Source organism: Ostrea edulis, chromosome 10, assembly GCF_947568905.1.
Source record: "Ostrea edulis chromosome 10, xbOstEdul1.1, whole genome shotgun sequence".
Classification (NCBI taxonomy): Eukaryota; Metazoa; Mollusca; class Bivalvia; order Ostreida; family Ostreidae; genus Ostrea; species Ostrea edulis.
Window position 1 is genome coordinate 35086980 of NC_079173.1, and position 10329 is coordinate 35097308.

The 10329-nt window shown below is 39.1% G+C and overlaps 1 pseudogene; it reads right to left on the reverse strand.

Annotated features, from left to right (window-relative positions):
* Nucleotides 1–3139: 3139 nt before the first annotated feature.
* Nucleotides 3140–10329, reverse strand: part of LOC125665382 (uncharacterized) — a 9472-nt pseudogene continuing 2282 nt past the window's right edge.

The window sequence follows — 10329 nt, forward strand, 5'->3', positions numbered from 1 at the left end:
ATATGAAAATGGCACTCTGTCAATAACACAGAGACATGGAATTATTACACTTTTACCTAAAGGAGACAAACCAAGACACTATCTTAAAAACTGGCGTCCAATTACACTTCTGAACACTATATAAAATAGCTTCTGGTACCATTGCAAATAGATTAAAGATTTACTTGGATAAACTTATCAATCCTGATCAAACTGGCTTCATTTCTAATAGGTATATAGGAGAAAATACTCGACTAATTTATGATATTATGCAGTATACTGAAGAAGAAGAAATCCCAGGTCTTTTACTACTTATTGACTTTGAGAAAGCCTTTGATACCCTCTCATGGAATTTTATACAAGAGACCTTAACTTATTTTAAGTTTGGACCTGATATTCATGAATGGGTGAAATTATTCTATCATAACATCATATCTACTATTAACCAAGGTGGCAATCTCTCGGCATCTTTCAACATTCAAAGAGGATGTAGACAAGGTGATCCTTTATCACCTTATATTTTTCTTCTTTGCGCAGAAATTTTAGCTATACAAATAAGAGAAAATAAAAGTATTAAAGGTATAACTATAAATAACAATGAAAAGAAAATTTCACAACTAGCCGATGATACATCAATTATACTTGATGGTAGCAAGGAATCTCTTCTAGAAACAATAAAAGTATTGTGACACTTCTCTGAAATGTCAGGACTAAAAGTTAATTTTTCAAAAACCAATACAGTATGGATTGGATCAAAAAAATATAGTCAGGATACCCTTTCTAAAGACTTTCATCTGAATTGGGGGACTTGTAAGTTTACTCTACTTGGAATTAATTTTGATGTAGAATTACAGAACATGTCAAAACTAAATTATCAGCCAAAGCTAAGCAGAATAAAATCAATCTTAAATCAATGGGAGAAAAGACATTTGACACCAATAGGAAAAATTACTGTTATCAAAACTCTAGTCTTGCCTCTATTAAATCATATTTTTATGGCAATTCCAAATCCTGATGACAGCTATTGTAAAGAATTAGATAAACTATTCTTTTCTTTCTTGTGGAGCCATTCTCAACATAGAATTAAAAAAGAGGTAATCGTAAAGCAATATGAGGATGGTGGGTTAAAAATGATCAATGTAAAGGCTTTTATAGCCTCTTTAAAATTGTTTTGGATGAGACAACTCCTTTTTTCAGATAGGGGTTTACATAATTTTATACCAAATTTAGATCTTAATAAAGTTACTACATGTGGAATAGAATACATAAAAAACATTAAGACATCGCTGAAAAACAAATTTTGGGTTGATGTATTTGATTCTTGGATTGAGCTACAGCTTAAACAAAATCCATTTACAGTAACAGCAGATACTCCAATATTTTACAATTCTAACTTTCTTGTGGGTGGGAAAGCATTTCTTAATAAATCCATGTTTCTCAATAATATTAAATACCTTAATGACCTTATTGATGAAGAGGGTTTGTTCCTGACTTATGAATCTTTCTGTAACATTTATCCAAAAGTAAAAATCAATTTTTTAGAATATATGAGTGTCATAAATGCTATTAAAGCATGGATGAAAAAAGTCAAGTTTGATAAAAAATTAATTAAATTAACAAACCCTCTGATTATGTCGAGTATATATACTCTTCTACGATGCAAAAAATCAAGACAATTTTATACTCTTCTCAATCAAAACTGCACAGAACCTACTGGTAAAAGAAAGTGGAATGAAATATTTGAATTAAATGACACAGAATGGAAAATGATCTTCAGACTGCCCTTTAAAGTTACAAGTAATTGTAAACTGCAGTGGTTTCAATACAGAATTCTGAACAAAATTTTAGCTTCAAACTCATACTTATTCAAAATCAAAATTAGAGATGATAAGAATTGTACATTCTGTCAGATAGAAGAAGAAACAATTGAACATTTGTTTTGGGAATGTGATAGTGTTCAGCATTTCTTAAGAGAATTTGAAGTTTGTTTTGAACATAAGACCAATCTTCAAATATCAATAACAAAAAATAATTTTATTTTTGGATTTTTGGATGAAAAGAAAACTATACAAAATAATCTTGTTCTTTGGCTGAAATATTATATCTATACTATGAGGTGTAAAGGGAAGACACTGAATGTAAATGTTGCGATATCGCTAATGAACACATTTTATGAAACTCAAAGACATATTGCATATAAAAATGGTGAAAAAGATTTGTTTGACACCTGCTGGAACCGCTGGAATCAATTATTTCATTGAGTGTTTGTTTGCTGTTGTTGTTTATTTTTTTTGTTTTTTGTTTGAAAATTATCTTGTTTATAAATTTCAATATATATGTACCCTTTTAAAATATATTAAATAATGACTGAACTCATCTCTCTCTCTCTCTCTCTCTCTCTCTCTCTCTCTCTCTCTCAGAAAATAATATATACATATACCTTTGATAGTTCTTCTAAACATTTTGTACAAGTTTCTTTGCAGAATGTATGTATATATATACTGTGTGTATGTTTAAAAAAAAAAAAATATAAAAAAAAACAAAAACAAAGGACCGAGTTTTGATCCTTGAGGTACTCCTATTGCATGTTTTAAGAGCTTTTCAAAACATAGATAAACATACAAGACAACTTTCATCCTTTGCATTCACACAGTTGGGAAGAATAATAACATGAGTAGCATTTTAAGTAACAGCAATTAAATCATTTGAAAAATGAAGTTATTCAAAAAGACATTTCCATAGTAGTAGAAACAATTTATGTTTCAAAAAATCATAGAAATACAGATAGAATTTAAATTGGTATTCAAAATAATTTATCAATATAAATTCTGAGATCGGCGACCACTCACGGTAGCTTACTGGTAGAGCGTTTGCTTCCTAACCGGAAGGTTGTGAGTTGGAGTCCCGCTCGTACCGTGACTGTATCTGTAGGTAGTGAGAGTCAGAATCGCGGGTCTTTCAGTTATGACCTAGATAAAGAAGTCAGGTGTAGCGGCAAGCGCTGGCAAGTTAACAAAAAACCCTGAAACGTCCGTAAGCGCTAAGCGTAGGTGTAAATGTGTGACAGTTCACCTACAGCTGGTGATGTTTGAATGTGCCTGATTGTTTTATTCATTTATTTCAAGAAGTTGACCTGGTTAGTGCACGCACTATTCTTCTTCTACCATTCCTGCTTCAAACCCAGGTCTAACAGATTGGTGTTTTCTGCATATTGCTGGGCCCAGTGAACAATTGATGAACCAATGATCCGCAGTCTCAAAATGTTTAAGTGAAATTGAATTTTGTGATCTAATATATAGGATTTAAAGGCAGACGAATTCCATCTACCCATTTGCTTAATCTGTAGTTCTGAAACACCCTTGAGGTACAGATAATTTGCCCCACCAATACGAAAAGAGTGAGATTTGTAGGAATTGCTAGGTATTTCTATAAATTTCAGTGATTTGTGTAGCATACATGAAAATTGATATTGAGCTTAGCACTGTAATGTGCAAACAACTTTTTCCTCTGAATGCCTCGACGGAGATCAGTAAATTGTTGTAACATTTCAAACAACGCCAAAGAATCTAGATTTTTCATTATTCTAACGGAATTACCCCTTCCTAAACTGGTCAGGTTTGGAACACTGAATTAAAACACAGATTTGGTCTTCAAAAATTTGAATTTGAATTCTTTCCAATGACACTACTTTACTCACCCTCAATAAAGCAAAGAATGCAAGAAGGAATGCAGACTAAACTGATTAATTTAAACAATATTTTATTATGTATAATACATAAAAGAATTGGACAACAGGCGTTGCCTATATAAGCCCTCTCCATACAAATACATGGTCAAGGTCATACAGATATAGTTATCATATAATGATAATGAAGCAATATAATATTTTAAAATACATTGATATGAATTCTTTCCAATGACACTACTTTACTCATCCTTAATAAAGCGAAGAATGCAAGAAGGAATGCTGAGTGAACTGACTGGAATTCATACGAAGAGTAAGTGAACACAGGAATGATTTTGATTATTTGTGTAAGCAGAGAATTTAAGATAATCTAATGGCTTGCCTATTATCCACAACTTCCCGAGTTTTCTTAAAACCAACTTTCAACTTTCGAACCAAACAACATTCAGTTGGATTTTTCCAACCATGTAAGTTGATCAAGTAACTTAAACCACTCATATAACACTTTGCTGTTGAATGTGCCAGACCTGATTCCTTCATAAAAGCTATAAAATTTACAACATGACACAAATCATCAAGAAAAGCATGCATCCTAAAATTGATGAATGCCTGAATACTAGTATCTTGAATGCTCCCATCTAATAGCTGATATATAGTAGCTGAATGATTTCCTAAAATTGAGTAGGAATTAGGAAAGGAAACAGCTCTGCTGATGGGGCCAACTGTCAAAATCTTGCCCACTGAAAACGAGAACTAGCTAGCATCTGCTATATCGTTGTACTTTCCTGACACATGAGTTGCTCTGACCTGAATATTAAAACGAAGTGTATGCAAGACTAAAGGTCGAAGCAAAACCATAACCTTTTTACTTTTTGACGATCAAAGCTGTGGTACAAGGTGATTTGAATGTAAATAAACTTGTGTTTTAAAATGATTGCGTTACTTTTGAGGTACCCTGTATGTGTCCGCTGTGGGTATGATTGGTGTGTATTTGATTGTGCGGTTGTACTTTTGTTAGCCCCTGTAGTTCTTTAAAGCGAGTGAGCTCACTGGTGAGTAAAATTCTAGTCACTCCAAGAAGTGTATGCTTACGGCACTTCTGTCATTTCCTACCTATGTCCCTACCAGTGTTGAGTCAGGTTAGTTTTACTACTCATTTTACTATTTTGTTCTAATACACTTTTGACTGAGACATTGAAACGACAGATAATTGATTAAAAGTAAAGTTTATAAAATATATTTAACTAAATAGGTAATTTCATGATAGAAGTTTCTTTTATAGTCACGAGTTTAAGATCATGGCATGATTGAAAGTGTTTGTCATCACACTTATTTTGTGAATGTTTTAATTTATATTTTCTGGTTCATATACTGTTTGAAGTGTATTGAACAGGTTGGGAACACTTCCCCTATATATAGCGAGATCTCACTAAAACGCGATTATCCCTCTTTAGCGAGAGAGTAAACATTACAATAAACAAGTGTTTTGGTGGTTTTGTTGAAAATAATAGCAAATTCCGTGCAATGCTGAATAAGTGCGACTCGCACTCAACATGAAGCGAATTGTCTCTATAAAACTGAGAACACAATCAAGAAATTTCATATCAACGTTGCTGCGTAAGAGGGAAGCAGTCTGAAATCCAGTGCACATCGTGAGTGTTTTCGTTTTGATTGAAGTATCAGACATTTCAGAACTTTTTCCTCTGTTCACGTGAAACACGAAGAGATGCACTCCATGGGTGTTTTTCTCGGTTGTACGGGATATATTTACTCTCGCTATAAAGAGATAATTGCGATTTCTCGAGATGATCTCGCTGTAGGGGAAGTGTTCCCTACCTGTTGAGTATTTAGCCTCCAGGCACATTGCCTTTAGTAAGCTAAATGTTTTTGTTGTGCTTTTAAACATTATTGGTACATTGACTTCTGAGTAATGAAATATTTCTGATAATTCTAGTAGCTAAAGTTAATTACCATATTATGTGTTTTTATCAGAATTATAGTTGTCTTCAGAATGAGTATTTTTTACCTTTTACTTAGTTGGCAAACTAGATTCTTTATCAAAAGTTGTTGTCCCTTATTCATAATGATAAAGAGAAATGCATATGTTGTAATCACCATTTAATTGTAAGAAATGACATCACTAGCTTTGTCATTAGTTCTATAGCTCATTATGTAAATATTTATGTCCCCGAACACAAAGGGCATATTGTTTTTGGTCCGTTTCTTTTTCTTCCTCTTCTTTAGTGAGAAATTTGTCCGCGCGATTTTATGAAAGTGCTTCGACAGATCCACTTCAAACTTTGTGAGCTGATAGGGGGTCATAAGAGGGGTGCAATCAACTTTCCAATTTTTCCAAATGGCCGCCGTTTCAAAATGGCGGCCAAAAACCTGAAAAAAGAAAAAAAAAAAAAAAATCAAGGTTGTCGGATTTCAACCAAATCCTATTTCTAGGGTAATTTGATTACCCCGAGTCCATTTCCACCATCAAAATTTATTTTCGAGCCGCCATTTTTAAAATGGCCGACATATACCGAAATATTTGAAAGTGATTAAAATCCCTACAACATTTGGGTTCTGGGGTCAATTGAGGGTCCACAGTTCATTTCTAGCATCAGTATTTCCTTCCAATCAATTTTCAAATGTTTCAGAATGGCCGCCATGGAAGAAAATGGCGGCCAAAAATCAAGTCCCTCGGATTTCAAATTAATTTACTTTCAAGGGTTTATGGAGGATCTGGCATCAAAAACCATTTCTGACATGGGGAGGTGTTCGGGGACATTTGTGCTGACATCGCAACACAGTTATAGCTCGTTATTGATGTAATTGTTTATTCCAGGATTGCAAAGCAATACACTGCGATGCAATACAAAATAAACTGCAGAACCTTGGTTTTGGATATACTAGGACCTGCTACAGAGCACTATTGATATATATTCCCATGTTATTTTTTATGAACCACAGTGAATGTTATTAGATAATGGGTAATATAGCAGATAATTATTCTACGATCCTATCTTGTTTTTGTCCTGTCTCATTCTGTCATTCTGTCTGAAACTTTCACATGAGTATTCCTTGTGACAAGACCTTTCTGTGGGTACCAACATATTTTTTACCCTTGACCTTAGAGTTTGACCTACTTTTTGGAAAATTTTAACCTTGCGAATAACTTTTGAACAGTAAGTGCTAGACCTTTGATATTTCACATGATTATTCCTTGTGACAAGACCTTTAAGTTGGTTCTAAACTATTTGATCTTGACATTTGACCTTTTGAATTTATAAAAAATTGACATTGGTCATAACTTCTAGATGGTAAATATAAGAGCCTTGGTATGCACATGGGCATTTCTTGTGACAAGATCTTTCTACTGGTACCAAGATATATATATTTGTCCTTGTGGCCTGGCCATCTTTGGAATTAGCCATTATCGGGGCATTTGTGTTTCACAAACACATCTTGTTCTTTGATTAAATACAGCTGATAGGAATTAAATAGGCATGTAAATATGATGTCACAACTGATAAAATATTGTATATTTCATACTTTTAGTGCTAATGATATTTGAAATACATTGCAATTTGCTATATTTTACCTTACTTGGATTTGGTTGTCATGGAATAAGCTGAGATATGCTTATTAAAATAATTTTTTTTTTACTTTTCATATTTTAACATAGTAGATACTCAATAGATTTAAGGTATGATATATAATTGTTAAATTTTTCAGTTTCCTTATAAAGCTTGATGGTTCGTGACATTGCCTCTTAACTCTATTGTAAGTGTGCCTCAGTCTGTGCCATGGAGTGACACTGTGTTTACTGGACTTTTCCACTGTATATTGTGAAATATTTATATAGGATAGAGATAATTTTTGCGTACTTCCTGTCAATTGGAGGAGTTCAGGATAAACAGTAATCTGCTTTTGATGTGTTTTCTTAACAGATGACAATGTGGTTCATAGTTATTATATATTTCTGTTTAGTGTTTTTTATGTATTTCATCCAAGCTAAACTACCAAGCTAAACTACCAAGAGAAACCTGAGGAGTCTCACACGTTTGCTACATATTTTGACATGTTTACTGCAACTGTTTGTGTTCACGTGCAAAGATATAAAAACAAAAATAAATTTGCCATATCATCGGCTAACATATAGTACCTGCAACGCTATTCTTGACATGATAAACGATAGAACATGATACATACACGATAGGATAGGATACACGCACGATAGGATAGGATACACGCACGATAGGATAGGATATACGCACGATAGGATAGGATACACGCACGAGGGGAAGAGGGAGGGAGGGGGCAAGAGAGAGAGAGAGAGAGGGTGAGTGAGAGAGAGTAGGGATGAGTGAGGGGTGAGTGAGAGAGAGGGGGATGAGTGGGAGAGTGGGGGGTGAGTGAGAGAGAAGGGGTGAGTGAGAGAGAGGGGGTGAGTGAGAGAGAGGGGGGTGAGTGAGAGAGAGGGGGGTGAGTGAGAGAGAGGGGGGAGGGGGGTGAGTGAGAGAGAGGGGGGTGAGTGAGAGAGAGGGGGTGAGTGAGAGAGAGGGGGGTGAGTGAGAGAGAGGGGGGTGAGTGAGAGAGAGGGGGGTGAGTGAGAGAGAGGGGGGTGAGTGAGATAGAGTGGGGTGAGAGAGAGAGAGAGAGGGGGGGATAAGAGAGAGGGGATGAGAGAGAGAGGAGTGAATGAGAGGGGTGAGTGAGAGAAGGGGAGTGCGTGATAGAGAGAGAAGGGGAGTGAGAGAGAGAGAAGGGGCGTGCGTGAGAGAGATAGAAAAGGGGCGTGCGTGAGAGAAAAAGAAAGGGTGTGCATGAGAGAGAAGGGACGTGAGTGAGAGAGAGAGGGGGGCGTGAGTGAGAGAGAGGGGACAGGAGTGAGAGAGAGAGAGGGGGCGTAAGTGAGAGAGAGGGGCACGAGAGAGAAATGGGACGAAAGTGGGAGAGAGAAGGGGCGTGAGTAAGAGAGAGAGGGGGGAGTGAGAGAGAGGGGGGAGTGTGAGTGAGAGAGAAGGGGCGTGAGTGAGAGAGAGAGAAGGGGCGTGAGAGAGAGAGAAGGGGCGTGAGTGAGAGAGAGAGGGGGGGGCGTGAGTGAGAGAGAGGGGGAGTGAGAGAGAGAGAGAGAGGAGTGAGTGAGTGAGGGGGCGTGAGAGAGAGAGAAGGGGCGTGAGTGAGAGAGAGAGAGGGGGGCGCGAGTGAGAGAGAGGGACGTGAGTACGTGAGAGAGAGGGGGACGTGAGTGAGTGAGAGAGAGGGGGTGTGAGTGAGAGAGAGGGGGTGTGAGTGAGAGAGAGGGGGTGTGAGTGAGAGAGAGGGGGTGTGAGTGAGAGAGAGAGGGGCGTGAGAGAGGGGAGGGGCGTGAGTGAGAGAGAGAGAAAGATAGAGAGAGAGGGGGAGGGGCTTGTGTGTGTGAGAGAGAGAGGGGCGTGTGTGTGTGTGAGGAAGAGAGGGGGCTTGTGTGAGCGAGAGGGGGTGTGAGTGAAAGAGAGAGGTGGCTTGATGAGAGAGAGAGGGGGCGTTAGTAAGAGAGAGAGGAGGGCGTGACTGAGTGAGAGAGAGGGTGAGAGAGAGAGAGAGGGTGTGAGAGAGGGGAGGGGCGTGAGTGAGAGAGAGAGAGAGAGGGGGGAGGGGATTGTGTGTGAGAGAGAGAGGGGGGCGTGTGTGTATGTACGAGAGGGGGCTTGTGTGAGCGAGAGGGGGCGTGAGTGAAAGAGAGGTGGCTTGATGAGAGAGAGGGGGCGTGAGAGAGAGAGGGGGGCTTGAGTGGTAGAGAGGTGAGTGAGAGAGAGAGAGAGAAAGAAGGTACGTGAGTGAGAGAGAAAGAGGGGCGTGAGTGAAAGAGAGAGGAGGGCATGAGTGAGAGAGAGAGGAGGTGCGTGAGTGAGAGAGAGAGAGAGAGGAGGCGCGTGAGTGAGAGAGAGGGGGCATGAAAGAGAGAGGAGGGGCGTGTGAAAGGGGGCGTGTGAGAGACAGAGGGGGCGTGAGTGAGTGAGAGAGGAGTGTGTGAGTGAGTGAGAGAGAGGGGGTGTGAGTGAGTGAGTGAGAGAGAGTGAGAGAGAGAGGGTGTGAGAGAGGGGAGGGGCGTGAGTGAGAGAGAGAGGGGGAGGGGATTGTGTGTGAGAGAGGGGAGGGGCGTGAGTGAGAAAGTGAGTGAGAGAGGAGTGAGTGAGTGAGAGAGAGGGGTGAGAGAGAGGGGGTGTGAGTGAGTGAGAGAGAGGGGGTGTGAGTGAATGAGAGAGAGGGGTGCGAGTGAGAGAGAGAGAGTGATAGAGAGGGTGTGAGAGAGGGGAGGGGCGTGAGTGAGAGAGAGAGGGGGGAGGGGATTGTGTGTGAGAGAGGGGAGGGGCGTGAGTGAGAAAGTGAGTGAGAGAGAGGAGTGTGTGAGTGAGTGAGAGAGAGGGGGGTGTGAGTGAGGGAGAGAGAAGGGGGTGTGAGTGAGGGAGAGAGAGGGGGGTGTGAGTGAGGGAGAGAGAGGGGGTGTGAGTGAGGGAGAGAGAGGGGGCGTGAGTGAGAGAGGGGGGCTTGAGTGGTAGAGAGGTGAGTGAGTGAGAGAGAGAGAGAAAGAAGGTACGTGAGTGAGAGAGAAAGAGGGGCGTGAGTGGAAGAGAGAGGAGGGCATGAGTGAGAGAGAGAGGAGGTGCGTGAGTGAGAGAGAGAGAGAG